The sequence below is a fragment of the Pinus tabuliformis genome, chromosome 3_2, assembly GCF_031772625.1.
Source record: "Pinus tabuliformis cultivar Carrire ecotype Pingquan chromosome 3_2, CPIR1, whole genome shotgun sequence".
Taxonomy (NCBI): Eukaryota; Viridiplantae; Streptophyta; class Pinopsida; order Pinales; family Pinaceae; genus Pinus; species Pinus tabuliformis.
In genome coordinates, this window is record NC_142302.1 from 930,440,697 (window position 1) to 930,456,555 (window position 15,859).

The window sequence follows — 15,859 nt, forward strand, 5'->3', positions numbered from 1 at the left end:
TTGGCTAACGTAAAAAGCCAACTGACTAAAACCAAAAACGGACAGCTGAAGACCTTTGGTTATGGGGCTTTAGTTGTGATTTTTGCTTTAGAGAGGGTTCCGATGTTGATCCCACAGCATCTGACTATTGAGGCTGGGCTTCCCCGAGAGCCCAAATTGATGCGATGGGTTGCGGTTATGGCCCGTCATCCTGACGAGGGCATGGAGGTTGTCCAATTTAGACCGGAGTACTTTCACTGGTTAGAGGACCAAGTCTTTTCGATATAGGATTTTCCTTATGCCGGAGTTGATTTTCGTGGAGATCCGGACATGGTTCTTCCACCGGGAGAACAATGGGATGACACAGGTACTTCATTTTTCACAAGTTTTTAAATTATCTACCTTTTTTGTTTTTTATATCGTCTCAAAACTGACAGTAATAATTTTCAAAATGCAGATGTAGACCCACGCCGTCCAGCCAATCTCCGGCCTTTCGAGAGGAGACTACCAGTTGCAGCGGCATCGGCCCCACGGGACGAGGCCACAGAGACCCTAGCTGAGTTGGAACAAGACCTAGAGCGTCTTACGGCAGACATACCAGAGACTACTATAGATGATATTCCTATCAGGCTTCAACGCTATGTAGTCGCAGTCCCAGGACCTTTTAGGAGGTTCTTGTGTAGGGTGGCGCGTGCAGTGGTGTCGTATAGAGAGCATCACCAGTGATTGGATGGTCGTTTTTGTAGACACATGTGACATTTTGGTTTTTTGTACTTATCATTTTTTCTGATCATAAGGTGTTTTTCAACCTATGATCGAAGACGATGTATTTTTTGACACACTCCTATATATATCATTATTACCGGCTTATCTTGTTAGACATGTGTGATTAAATGTTTTTAAATTTACATGTATGATTATCGCAAATGTCTGTTTAACATTCGAGAAGCAATTGCATCTGCTAATGTATTTAAAGACCTTGGAATATGCTGATATTCAATGTAATCAAATTCACGTTCCAAGAGACGCACTCTCAAAAATAACCTTAATAACACTGGATTTCTAATGGCATACACTCTATTAAGCTGTAATACAACGAGTTCAGAATCTAACCTCATTATCAAACTTCGAATCCCAAATGAAATATATTTAGACAATAACTCAATCACTGCACTGTACTCTGCAATGTTGTTTGTTGTTTGACCGAGGCTCACCCCATGCATAGAAACTAACTTGTCAGAGGGCGAATAGATAACCCAAGCTGCGAAAGAGATATTCCGTGTACTACGACAAGCACCATCAGCAAATCCGATGTATGTTTGGAGAGGCATCGACATCTGCAAACATCAAGCGTAAAACCAAGATAAGCAGAATAACGACGAAAAACACACTTTCTAAGCTAAGCACACTGTCTAAACTAACAAACACACCAGCTAGAAAGAAAAACATAACCTAACTAAAATCTCCATACCCATCATTTAAGCATAATACCTCTTTAGGTAAAGTCCATTTCTGGGTTTACCCAAAGAGTCCCTGTCAAAGTCTACCAGCTCATAGGCCCCTTTTACTAGCTTTCGCTTGACAATGTAGGGCCCATGCCACATAGGCACGAATTTTCCAGCACCTAATTTATCGTTAGCTTGATCATATAATAGCACTAGGTCTCCTTCCGAAAAATTTCGAGGGGTCACATTTCGATCATACTGAGCTTTCATACGTTTTGCGTGAGTCTCGATTGCCAATGCAGCATCACGTCGAGTCTCATCTAATTGAGCTAAGTATAATAAACACTTCTCCTCTTCGGAAGTAGCTGGAAGTAATTCGACGACCATTTGAAGTGACGGGATTTCTTATTCAATGGGCAGCACAGCTTCCAAACCATAAACTAGTTGGAAAGGAGTGAACCCTGTTGATGTTTTCACTGAGGTTCGGTACGCCCAAAGCGCGGAAAATAACATGTTGTGTCAATTCGACTGATGGATACCAATGATTCGTCGGATCATGATAACTAAAACTTTGTTGATGGACTCAACCAGACCATTCGCTTGTGGATAATAAGGAGTTGAGCTATCGTGACGCAAACCAAGCTGGCCTGTAAGTTTTGTCATCATAACGTTTCGAAAATGACGCCCATGGTTAGTGATTATCGCTTGTGGGACACCAAACCTAGCAATAATGTGATTGAATACGAAAATTGCAGTTGTCTTGCCGTCTGCCTCGAATGTAGGCATCGCCTCGGCCCACTTAGTAAAATAATCAACCGCAAGGATGATATACGCATGCCCCCCGGCCGAGTGAGGGTTACATGTAATAAAATCAATACCCCATTTGGCAAAAGGACCAACGACAATTATAGGGTGGAGAGGAGCAGGTGGAGTGCGCATCTTGCGATCAAACACTTGACAGTTGTGGCATTTCCGGACCGCAATAATACAGTCTTTAAACAAGGACGGCCAGAAGTAGCCAGCGCGCAATATCTTTTGGGCTGTGGCATACCCAGACATATGACCGCCACACGCTCCAGAGTGGCAGTCATTCAGAACCCTTTCAGCTTCCTCGTGAGTTAAGCAACGGCGAAAAACCAAGTCTACCCCACGACGATAAAGAGTATCTCCAATAATTTTGTACTGTTGGGACTGGAATCGAATTTTCCGACGTTCCGACTTTGAAACTTCGGGCCAAAAGGATTGGGTCTGGAGATAGACGATTATATCCCCATACCACGGATCTAAAGTGCTGATGAGAAACAAAGATTCGTCCGCAATGGGTTCCTCTGCCACAATTTCTGTGTCAGCACGCGGGAAGTTACACATTAACTTTGCAAAAACTAAGGATTTCTTAGACTTAGATTTCTCAAACTCCAAGTCGAACTCTTGCAGGATAACGATCCATTTAGAGTACTTGCCCCCTAGCAATTGTTTAGTCAAAATGTAGATCATAGGGTTGCAATCCGAAATGACTGTAGTTTTACGGAGTAGAATGTAGTGACGAAAACGTTGGACAGCTTGAACGGCTGCCAATGCCAATTTCTCCACATGTGAATATTTGAGCTCAGTTGGGTTTAAAGTTCGACTAAGGTAATATATCACATGTTCCATTCCGAATTCGTCTTCCTGAACTAAGACCATTCCAATGGTGGAATGAGCGGCGGTGAGGTACAAAAAGTAATCCTGGTTGTAGTTGGGAGGATGCAGCAACGGTGCATGGCTCAACGCGTGCTTGAGTGCATCAAAAGATTTCTGAGCTATCTCATCCCAAGAGAATTGAGATTCTGTTTCAGCAACTGGGTAAAACCCTTTGTAATCTCGGCGTAGTTAGGAATGAATCGGCGTAAAAAGTTTGCTTTCCCCTGCAAACTTTGGAGTTGGCGAAGACTCGAAGGAGGAGGGAATTTGATGATAGCTTCTACCTTCGAGGGATCGACGCGAATGCTGGCTTTTGAAACTACAAATCCCAGCAATCGTCCCACTTCTATACAGAAGACACATTTGTGTGGGTTCAAACGAATACGATAATGCCTACACCTCATGAAGATTGCTCGTAAATGGACAAGGTGATCAGCTCGATGTAATGAATTAGCAGGCAAATCATCGAGATACGGTTGCACAATGTGTTTGATGTCATGAAATGCATAAGACATCGCCCTTTGAAAAGTGGCTCCGGCATTCTTAAGTCCAAAAGGTAATTTGCAATAAGCAAATGTCCCCCGTGGACAAATGAAAGCTGTTTTTGGTTGATCGGCAGGTAGAATATTGATTTGATTGTAACCGGAAAAACGGTCCATAAAGGAAAATATTTCACTGCCGGCACAATCGTCAATTATTTGATCGATATAGGGTGTTGGGTAGTTGTCCTTGGGACAAGCTCGATTGATATCCCTATAGTCGATGCATATTCTTATTGTTCCTTGTTTTTTGTTAACCGGAACAATATTCGATACCCAATCCGTTAACGGGATCGGATAAATGAAACCTACTTTCAACAATTTCTAAACTTATGCTTTAATTGCAGCCACTTTTCGTGGGTGAATCTGATGCAAACGTTGCCGGACGGGTTTAGCGTCCGGGTAAGTCTTGATCTCATGGACAACAATCGCGGGATCAATTCCTGGCATTTCCTCATGGGACCAGGCAAACACGTCGCAGAATTCTTGAAATAGGGCCTTGTATGTCTGAATTTCATCATCTGAACACGAGGCACCTATATGAATGTGCTCAAGAATTCCGGGCTTGACTGAAATGTCAATGGGAATAGTGCGAGAAATGTTTCCCAAATTCAGCTCTGAATCAGGATGTTTCATTGGACTCTGAGCTTCTTTGACATATTCAGCTGTAAAGATTGATGAGAAATCGTTTTCAAAACGATCATCCTCAGGTAAAAATGAAGATCTATGATGGAGATCTTCCCATGGTAAATCGTCTACACACAGGACTTCACAAAGTTGTTCGTCAGATGACACAACTTCAAGAAACACTATTAACTCTGAGGTTGACGTGAAAAGTGAATCCTCACAGACCACATTCATTTGGTTGATTTTGGTTGAACTCGGGTTGGTAAAAGACTGCACGGCTTCATAGGCAATTTCATATGGACTCAAAGGCATAGCATCACCAAATCGGTCTATCTCAGATTCAGAAGGAACGATCCAAGGATCGTCATAAACAATGGTGTCTGAAGTAATCATATGAATGGATGCAAATGAAGACAAGGCGTTGATTGGAGGAAAAGGAAAAGTTCCCAGTAAACTGGCATCTTTAACTAATCCTACTCCAACATCCTTATAAGGCATAGTCGTTTTTCCGACATGCTGGATACTCTCTGAAGAGGCTGGGTCGGATGAAAAGTAAGCCAGCTGGTCTATTGTTACGATCTTTCCATTATGTGGAAACTTTATTACTCTGAAGACCGATGAAACAACCACTGTCATAGCGTAAGACCAACTTCGACCCAAGAGAAGGTTGTAGTCTAGAGGGGCATCAACCACCTCCACATCTAGACTAACGGTTTTTCCTTCAACCCCTATAGGCAAATCCTGTAGAATGCCAAACGGATGGAACCCACGGCCATCAAAGGCCTTAAGAATTGTCAGGGATTGATTTAGTGAAGGGGAACCAAGCGATCTCCAGCACTGTATCGACATAATACACGTGGAAGCTCCCTCATCAATTACAGTCCGATGAATAGGCCTGTTTTTGACTATCACTGGGATCTGGAAAGCCATTTGATGAGGTAAACGCGGTGTACTATTTTCTAGATCAAATATTATTAGGTTCGGGTCCTGAACATCAACAGCTCCGATAGCCGACAAAAGTAATTTGCGTTGTGCTGGGCGTGATTGCAACACTTCCAAAGCCGACATTGCTGAGGGTGAAACAACTAAATCCTCAACAATGTTGTAATTCTGGGCCGCTCTCACATGTGGATTGAAAGCAGACCTTCGAAGTACACCCTTGGTGGGCGGTTTGATCACTAAGTTCGGGTTAGGTTTCTCGATCTGTAGTGGATCGGAACCGGGAACTGAGGTTGATGGATTAGAATGAGAAGATTCTGCTTCTTTTCCATCAACAGGACTTTTACTACTATAATCTTGCGATCGAGTCGCAATCCTTACATGAGACATCATCAAAATGGGTTCTTCACTGGCACTCGAGGAAGAACCTATCATCTTACTCTCCTGCTTTGGAAATGGATCTTTCAAAACAGCAGGAGTTGGGGAACCCTTGACGATTTTCACAACCTCGGCCCGATGAGGGCAATCTCTTGTAAAATGATCCTCTTCACAAATAAGACAAGGATATCGAGGTTTGCGCTTTTCGTCATTGGTTTCTGACTTTTCTGTTTTCTCCTTTGGAGTTTTGTCTGCTTTATTCTTCTTCTTACTTTTCTTTTTCCCACCGGATTTTGATTTAGCCGTAGATGACTCTACAGCGTGAATATCAGCGGAAACTTCAGCAGAAGATTCTCCTGTCGGGGAGTCTGGCAAGGTTATAATAGGAGAAGAATTCTTTGAGGATTTCTTCTTGCTTTTAGTATTCACTGTACCAATCATGCCATCAGCGGCATGAGACCCCGAAGGAGCAGCAGCGATTTGATTTGACTTAGGAAGATCTGGGATCTTTTCGTGTAACGTCCCTGACTGAGTGTAAACTAAGTCAAGGTACTGCGCTTGAGCAATCACTTGCTCGTCAGTAACTACTCCGACCTTAGCTACGTCTTCAGTAATCTTCGGTAATAATGATTTAACAAACCATTCAGCTAAGATTTGGTCCGGGATAAAAACTTTCACTAACCGCCTTCGACGTCTCCATTCATGAATATGATCGGAAATATAAGTGGACGTCGATTGTTTTAATGAAGTTAGTAACTCCGTGCCATTATCATATCTGACCGGCAACTGAAAATGAGTTAAGAACGAGGTAGCTAACTGGCTAAAATTATAAAAAGAGGTCCGTGGTAACTCAATGTACCACTTGGCCGCGAGACCAATGACAGTACGCTGGAAAAGACGTAAGCAGATCGAATCATCCGAGATGGAATTAGAGGCACACCAGAGGTGGTAAGTCATCACATGATTCGACGGGTCCTCTCCAGACTTACCTTCGAACTTGGGTATGTCACTGGGCAACTTATTTGGCATTGGCGGCCAAAATGGAAGATAATTTATTGGATCGTTCGTTAGGCGCGACAAGTTTGGTAAATCCAAAGTTGCGATAAACGGTAATTGCCGATTAGGATCCCTAAAGCTCTGGGTCACAAGACCAGTCCCAGGAGGAGGATATCCGGGATAACTTGGAATAGGAATCACATTCGGGATATTGTATCCTCTCGGAAAACCAGGATTAACCGGACCGTACTGGGGTTGTTGTGATTGTTGATAAGTGTACCCAGGATACGGTTGATACTGGTAAACTGGCTGCTGGACAGCAGGCCCGTATTGGTACTGTCCCTGGTACGGTTGATAAGCGAATTGTGGTTGACTAGTGACAACCGTACTTAAACCAGGTTGTCCTACAGGCATCTGAACCGTAGTTTGAATTGTGGATCCAGACAATGGTAAAGATGTCTGAGGAGTAGTTACAGAGACAGTAGAAACCGGAGCTGTCGATACTCCAGAAGTAAGTGTGGTAGACTGAACGACTGCGGTAGTTGCAGCAGTCGTTTGAAATGGAGTACTAGGGGCAATAGGCCCAGACTGAGAAACTACCGAAGGTACAGAAGTTTGAACATTAGACTGGACTGGTTGCTGCGGTGAACCAGAAACTAAGGGTTGTCCAGCTTGAGATGACAACTGTACACTTGGCTGCAATACCTGTTGAACTTGCGATGGATCCTACACTATGTTCATTCCGGGGTATTGACCCATGACAGGTTGAGGATATTGAGATCCATAACCGGATTGAGGGTAGGATTGATAATTGAAAGGTACATTTCCCGTACCTTGAATATAAGATTGACCTTGGGGTGGTTGATAACCTTGACTCGAGTACTGACCTTGGGGTGGTTGATAACCTTGACTCGAGTACTGACCTTGGGGTAGATACCCTTGAGGTAAGTACTGATACTAGGGTTGACCTTGAGGTATAAATTGATACTGAGGTTGACCTTGGGGTACATATTGAGGCTGGGGTTGACCTTGAGGAATGTATTGCACCACGGGTACATACTGTCCTTGAGGTTGCCCCCCAGACGCAATTTGTGTACCTTGAGGTTGCCCCCCAGGCGTTAATTGAGGCTGCCCACCAGGCGGTAACTGGCCACCTTGAGGTTGAGAACTGGGAATTGAACCTAACATCATGTAAATGTCTCCTACACCCAACGGTTTATTACCATTGTTTCCAGTTAATAACCCATGTTCAATGGGTTGAGGAGATGCTCCCGCAAAAGTACCAGAAAGTGACTGATACCCAGAGGGAATAGAAGGACCGTCGTACAAGAAAGATTCAGGAGATTGAGTAAACATGGACGACTGACCAGACATATTTACAGGAGTATAAATACCTCTGGGTGGATAAAGAGTACGAGGTGGAGAAAAACGTGACCCTGAGTTGTCCAAATAATTAGTTAACGAAAGATACCAAGTAGTACTTCTACGTGGATTGTAAAAAATGGATTCACGCTCCCTTAGATCAATAGTGGGTTGATCTTCAGGGATAGGGACGCCTATTTCTTCTTCTGGAGCAAGTTCTTCAATAGCTATCACACCAGAAGGAAGATTTTCTGTGATGACTCTTTCTACCCTAGGTGAATGAGGAGCACTAGAAGTTGGAGTAACAGGTTCAGATATCTTAGGTTCTTCGCCTATATCACTAGTAGATGAAAAACTACCAGCAAGCTCGGAAACTGCAATAGCTTCGGGATTATAACCTGTTTCTAGACTTTGGTAATCAGGATGAACTACCTGTTAACACCCAGGTTGTTCCCTATGACTCCCAAGGGAATACGGCCGGGGTAACCACTAACCAATCTTTGGATTACAGCTTCTAGCCAAGCTGTAATCAGAGAGGGCTCTCTCTTAATGATTTGTCTCTGTTCTATTGGTGTTTTAGGCTAGCTGTGAAGTTCAACTTTGGTTTAATTGTTTGGTTGGAAAAGGTTCAGTCAAAACTTGTATGCTCTTACCAAAATCTTATATAACATTGGGCAATGGAGTCAGTGGTCCTTTGGTTTGGTGTGCTGTGTTGATACAGTAATGAAAACTGCAGAGCAGGATAATTGTCTGGGGAACAATGCTTTGAAATTGAGTTTGGGTGTGATACGTTCAGGATAAGAAAGGCAATTAAGGATCTTTCTGTAAACTGATATGAAAGAAAGCAATTGTTACCTGGAAGCATTGAAGAATTTCTAGATAACATTCACAACATGGAATTAAATATAACATGAGCATTTAAGAATTCATGTCTGTTTTAATCCTGAAGAAAACATTTGCAGCAATATAAGATTGAGCACAGGGTGTGAAGAAACATGTCCTGGACTATTCTTTTTCTTTATTGCTAGATATGATGAAAACGTGAAAATGAAATAACATAGGGAAACAGAACAGAGTTTAAAGAAAACATATCATTCCACCAGACAACACAGGGATTCTGCAACAGCACTTAGATTAGCAGCCAGACACCAGAGTTCCAGGAAATCACTGAGCTGAAATTGCTCTTTGTATTAAACTTTTCTGAAAGTACAGAGTATACATGCCTCAGAGTAAAAATTACCAACCCTTTGTGAGTTACTCAGGGGAGTTTATATACAAAAATTTACATCAAAATATCAACGAAATGAGTTATTATCTCATTTATGATATGCTAATCTCAAAAATTCAGTAGTTGAAGGAGTGAATGCAGCATTAATTCCTTAATGCTTCAGCTGTCAAAAGTCAGAAGATATTTGGTCTTTATGGCTGTTAAAGTCGGCCGAAAATGCGCTGTTTGAGCTTGGCATAGCTGTCATGTACGTGAGATAAGTCAACTTTTTAAGCTGCTTTAACTGCTGACATTTGTCCTGTCATTTGTCTTGTAGTGACCTGGAGCTGGCAGTGACCGAATGACTGAAGCTATCGTGGCAGAATCTGAAGCATGGATTGCCACCAATCCTCCTTAGGCATTTGATGCCTGCGCATCTTTATCAACGTTTCCTCGGCCTCTGTATGCCTATAAAGATTGGGAGGAGTCTCAAACAGGTGGTTTACCTCATTCTCAATGAAGAACAGGCCTTCAAGTTTTTCATATATGCTCTGTCCTGTAGGAGGCCCTGCTGGTTCAGATGTACTGCCAGATGCAATAATCTGATTTTCAATAGTGGTTGCCATTCTATTGGCCATTTGATCTAGGGAGATCAGCTTTCCTGCACTATTTAGCAAGCTGGGCAGGCCTTTTGCTTGTAGCACTCCCATTTTGGCCTTGTATTCCTCCACATCTGCTTGCATCTCATAGAACTTCCTCTCTACTGTTTGTATGTAGTTTCTGAGGGTAAGCACTTTCTTAGTGGAGAGGACAGCCTCTGTTCTGTTGGGAATGCCTATGGCTGCCAATTCCTCCCTTTCTTGCCTGTTCAAGAAGTCTATCATCCTGTTTGCCTGCTCTGCTCTGTTTCCCAGCACTGTCTTGGCCCTCTGAATGTCTGCTTGAGCTTGGGCCATCAAATCCATCTGCTCATGCATTATTTTTATTGACCTCCACTGTTGTTTGATGGATTGGCCAATTTTAGCCCATAGGATTCTCTTTATGTCAGCCATAGCTGTCTCTAGGTTCAGCTCCTTTTCTAAGGCCTTTATCTTGTCTCTTTGGGCCTTTATTTCTCTGCCCTGCTCCGCTACAGTCATTTTGGAGTTGGTATACTTGGAGTCCAGCTCTGCCAATTTTTCCTTGGCCTTCTTTATTTCATCTGCTTGTAGCTCCATTGCTTTGACGGCTTTGGTCAGTTCTTCTACACTTGGACTAGCATCTGGGGCTGTTGCTGTTCCTGCTGCAGGGGGCACTGCTACCCCTGAAGTTGCTGTTGTTGTTGATGTAGTTGGAGGAGCTTGGGAAGTGGAATCTGCTTGTTTTTCCTGTAATATTCCTTCCAGCTCTTTCTCCAGTTTCCTAATCCTTTGGTCTTGCTGCATTAGGAGGTCTAGCTGGTCCTCAGCCCGTTTTTGCTTTTGGAGTTCTGCTGTTTGAGGGTGCTCTGTGGGCTGCAGCTTCAACCTCTTCTTCAATGCATTGAGATCATCATCCTTCTTCTTCATGAGGGCCTTTACACCTGTTGGATCACTAGGATCATGCCCTAGATCAATAATGATCTCCTCAAGAGACTTTATTCTATTGTCCTTGGCCTTAGAGGACATCCTCTCAAAATCTAGCTGAGTGTTGGTGTTCTTCAAGGACTCTTTCAGCTCATGGGCCAATGTGGCCTTCTCTACCAAGGTGGCATAGACCATCTCCCCAGTCTGCTTGTGGAGTTCAATCTGGTCCATGGGATGTATATCTTTAGCTAGGACCTCCACCCTTGTTTTTATGAAATCTGCAATTGTCTTAGGCTGCGGCCCTTTGGGCTTGAAATGACTGAATATTATCTTTTCTTCTTGGATGTCATAAACAGACATCAGTCTCTCTTGCTGGGCTGGTGTAGCATCTATGAACTGTTTGTATACCTCAGCCCTCAATAGCTCATTCTGAGCCTTTATTTTCTTGAAGGAAGCCTTGGTGCTCTTGGGCTTCTTGCTTTGTTGTGAAGGAGAGGATACCTCCAAGCCAAGCTGTAAAGTTTGCTCCTGCAGAAAGGAGCTTGTCCCTGTGTGCTGGCTGCCCTCCTTGTCTCTTGCTGTGCTGTTCAAGACATCTTCAGTAATGTCTTCCACCTCTGGGGAGTCTTCCCTTTGCCTTTTGGCTTCTGGCTGGTGGGAGGATCCACTGAGAGGAGTGGACTCTTCTCTTTCTCTTTTGATTCCCCTCTCTTCATGTGCTGGGGTCTGCAAAATTGGGGCAGTCAATGGCTCAGTTTGAGGTGGCGGTGTTTGCATTATGGGGGTCTCTGGCAGCCCAGTCTGTGGCAGAACAGTTTGTCCTTGTTGCTGCTCTGTTTGCTGATCTGTTTGCTGCTCTTTTAGCTGCTCTGACTGTTCCTTTCCTGCTTCATCCTCTGCATCCATTATGCCTTTGCCTTTATCTATTGCTGCTGCTGATGTAGAAGGTGCCTGTGGTGCAGTCCTTGTAACTGAGGTCCCTTCTCCCACTGAGTGAGGCGGTCTGAAAGGTACCTGCTGCACATAATCCAGGTCAATAGTCTTCTCAAGCTCTTTCCTATTTTTAAGCATTCTTTCTTCTTCAGTTAAGCTCTCAACTAGAGTGTCCAGCTGCCATTCTTGTAAGTTGGCATATTTTTCTATGTGTGGGTAGTGGCAGTGCTTAACACCTAGGAGCCTGTACTTATTTCTCCTAGCAGTAATGAAACCTTGAGGGTCATAATGGACCCATCGAAAACTATAGGACAACTTATATTTGTCCTTGAGGATCAAGTCTGCAGCTTCCCATCCTTCCTTCTTGTTCATAATGAAGGGGCCCAACTCATTTTTGAAATTAAGGTGGGCCTTTTTCTTGGAGCTGTGGAAATGGGTGAGGTCTGACTGAATTAATTGCCTGTAATACTCCAAGGCAAACAACCTCATAGGTACATACTTGGGGAGCCTGTATGGACAGAGCTCACAGCCATAGACTCTGAATACAGTATGGTGTTCATATAGGTACCAGTCACCTATTTTATATTTCTTAGAGAGCTGCAGAGCTTTCTTGATCTCATTAAATATTCTGGGAGGAGGGGACTTCATCAGCATGCAAGAGATTGGGTACACAAATTGGTCAACAAATTCACAGTAGGTATAGGGTGAATTTGTGACCTTGTGATAAACTGAGGTCCAGAAGATGACAGATCTTCTCTCCCCTCTATGATCCAGCCTTCTGATGTAGCATGGGAAGGCTTCAGAATGATGAAACATGAACAAGTGGTAGATGTAAGCTGAGTATCTGAAGACCCCCTGTCTGTCCACTTTGCTCAACTGATCATGAATCTTATTGGCTATGAACTTAGCAAAGTTATACTTTCGGGCAGGGGGTTGGCGTGGGCTGTAAACAGACAGCAACACTAGCATGGCTTTATCCACATGCTCACTGTTTTGGTATCCCAACACATAGGCTATCATGTCTAGTAACAGCCTGCCTATATCATTGAAATGTACACTCAGATAAGGAGGTGGCCCTGTAGGCTGGCACTCAGGTCTCATGAAGGTCCTGGTGACCTTTTGCAGCTCCTCACTGGTCATCTTGTCACCAGCTTCCAGCAAATAACTCATGGAGAATGGGATCAGTAACTCTGTCTGATCAAACTGCAACATCTTGTTGATGGACTCAGCATTTATATAGAAGAGGATCCTCCCTGATGGAGTATTGACAGCTCTGTGCTGCACATCATAGTGTTCAGCACATAGGTGAATGATTTCAGGGAAAACATTCACAGCTGGGAGACAGTAATAGGGCAGGTTTGACTCCCATATCCCATGTGTACCATGCCCATCCTTATAGTCTTCCCTCAGTTGAGTGAAGGTCTGCAAGAAGTCCCTGTTTCCCTCAAAGTCTTCAATGAGACAATCCTTGTCGATAAATGGCAAGGCCTCCAGCTCCTTATTTGTTTGATTTAGTGGAGCAACACTGAGGGAAGAGGATGCAGAGGCTGCCATGATATAATCTGAATCTGTACAGGTAGAGGTAATGGTTTGACAAGTCCTTAAAGACTTAAGCAACAGGTCAACTGTAAACACAGTATGGTGTCCTCCTTTTAGTGGAAAATGTAAGATGGCTTTTGTAGTTTGCTGCAAATTCACAGGGATGTGAATTGCTAAATGGCAAGTTGCATAGATAGTGATGTTTCTTTGGTAAGAATGCAGGTGGCCTGTACTTGGCAAAAGGGAACAATGCCGAGCACCTCGGGGGCAATTTTACGGTTTCAGCCTGTGGAATGACCGCTCCAATATCAAATTATAGTTCAGGGATGGTGCAGGTTGCTTGGGCTTACTTTGGGTAACAGGCAGAGCTGAATTCAGGAGTTTTACCAGTCTTTTAATGGTGAATTTTACAGAGAATTGGAATGCATGGGCAAAAGTGGGAAAACTGGCGAAATACCTGGAAAAACTGGCTTGAAAGCTCGCGGGCCGGGCTGTGGAGGCTTAATGCCGTCGAATTCTGAACTTGTAGCGGTTGAAATGTTGAATTTGATGGCTGGCGGAGAAATTTCGCGGCAGCTGGTTGGCAACGGCTACTTCTCTTGCGCGTGAAAATGACCGAAAACGGCTCATTTGGTCGTTTATAACGTCAAATTTAGAAAAAGTATGCATTTGGCGCTTTTCCGCCGATGACGTCAGCATGACGTCACGGTGGGGCCCGGGTACGGAGGTGACGTGTCTGCTGAGGTGTCCGCCAGGGTGGCAGGACATGGTGGCGGGTAGATGCGGTGGCAGGTCCGCGTGGAGGGCCACGGGACGCGGGGGCGGGCATCGGTGAGATGACGTCAGGATGACGTGCCCATGACGTAGGAGGGAGGGTGGTAATAGGGATGGCGGTAAGCGGGTTCCCCGCACCACCTTTGGGCAAAGGCGGTATCGGGGAGGGGGGCTCCGAACAACCCCACCGCCTGCCACGCGTCCAGGGTACGGAGCGGGAAACCACTTTCCCCGGACGCTAAAGGTCGGCAGGTCGGGGGACGAAAGTGACCGCCCACCGTAAGATCTGGGCGGCGGAGATCGGATGGCTGGCGGGTCCTCCGACGGATCGTGCAGGTTGGGGGGGACCCGCCGGCCGATTAAAATATTCGCTTAAATATTTCGGGCGGGGAACCTTGGAATAGTGGGTTTTTATGGGTTTTTCGGGATTTCTTGGGTTTTGCATAATTTCAAAGGGGTTATGGGTAGGAAAGGGTTTTTGTAGGGTCTTTCTTTGCAGATGAAGGTTTAATGAGTGAAATGATTTGGAATAGGGAGAGAGATGAAGTGGAGGTTCACCATAATGACCAGGTGTCATTTTGATTCCTTTTTTAGAGACCATATGGCTATAATGCCAAGGGGAGGGATATTTATAAAAATTTGGGGTTTATACACCATGGTGTTAATACTAGTAGGGGAAGGGTGAGATAGGGGAGTTACATAATAGAATTAGAGGTTAATATGGATGAGGAGGGTAAGTGAGGGGGATACCACTAAGTTTGTTTGAAACTCATTTAGTTTAGGGAGTAGATCAAAATGAAAAGATTTTTACATAGGAAATGTGGCTTATAAAGGATGAAGAGCCTCCATGAAACCATAAGTCTTTCCATGAATTTCAACTCATGAGGGGATGTTAGAAATCAAATGAAAAAGGGGAAGAAGGGGGGTTAGACATGCTTCTTTGTTTTGCTTTTCCTTATCTTGACCACCAAAGTCAAATTTGATATGATCATCACTTCTGCAACCCCATCTACTTACCCAGCTACCTTGCCTAGCATTTTTTGTTTTCTTCTTGTAGGGTGCACTTGGACTTGCAGACCCTTTGTGTGCCTTTTCTTTTCTCTGGCTTTTTCCTTTGATCTTCTAACAAATTCTACCCTTATCTCTTCCAAGGTCCCAGATTAAACTGTTGGGAGCCTTTGTTCTCTACCTGAACTACTTGTCTGCCAAGATTAAACAGTTTGGACATACTTCTTTCTCTAATCTACAACTGCAATTTAAAACATGACATGGTCCAGATTAGACTGTTGGACCATCCATCAAAATTTGAGTCCATACCAAGCTATAATCATACCTTATACTCCTTTGGAAATATGTGATCTTTGCATGATCAAAGCAGAGCATATTTGGAACTTCTATAGCCAATCATGAGGTATGAAACCTATTGGTATAGGTAGCTAACACTACCAACGAAGACTCTCCTTCTTCAGGTGAACCTACTTTACTGCCGCTAGGAGTTACAAGGACTTTCAAACCTTCGTAATGACTCGGGACGTCTTCAGGAGGTTGGCCCCGAAGTCTACGGGACTTCCTCAACAAATCGGCCACGGTTACAATCTCAGGTGACTGGCCCCGAAGTCTACGGGACTGTCTCGGTAATTCAGCCACAGTTAAAAACTTTTAACTACTGCACACGCAAACAAAGTAAAATCTCAAAGCAAACCGCCTAAAGTCTCTAAAGAACCAAACAAATTCGAATCACACGCCTAAAGAATCTAGGGCGTCAAACCATACACAAATAGTAGCCTTCCGGACCGAAAACACTAGTTGGTGATGAAGCCCAACATCGTCGAATTCAGTACAGAAGTGGCGGGTGGAACAGTTACCCCGGCAACCTGCTTAATGAATAGACCGGCACAAGTTCCTCCACTTTAACCG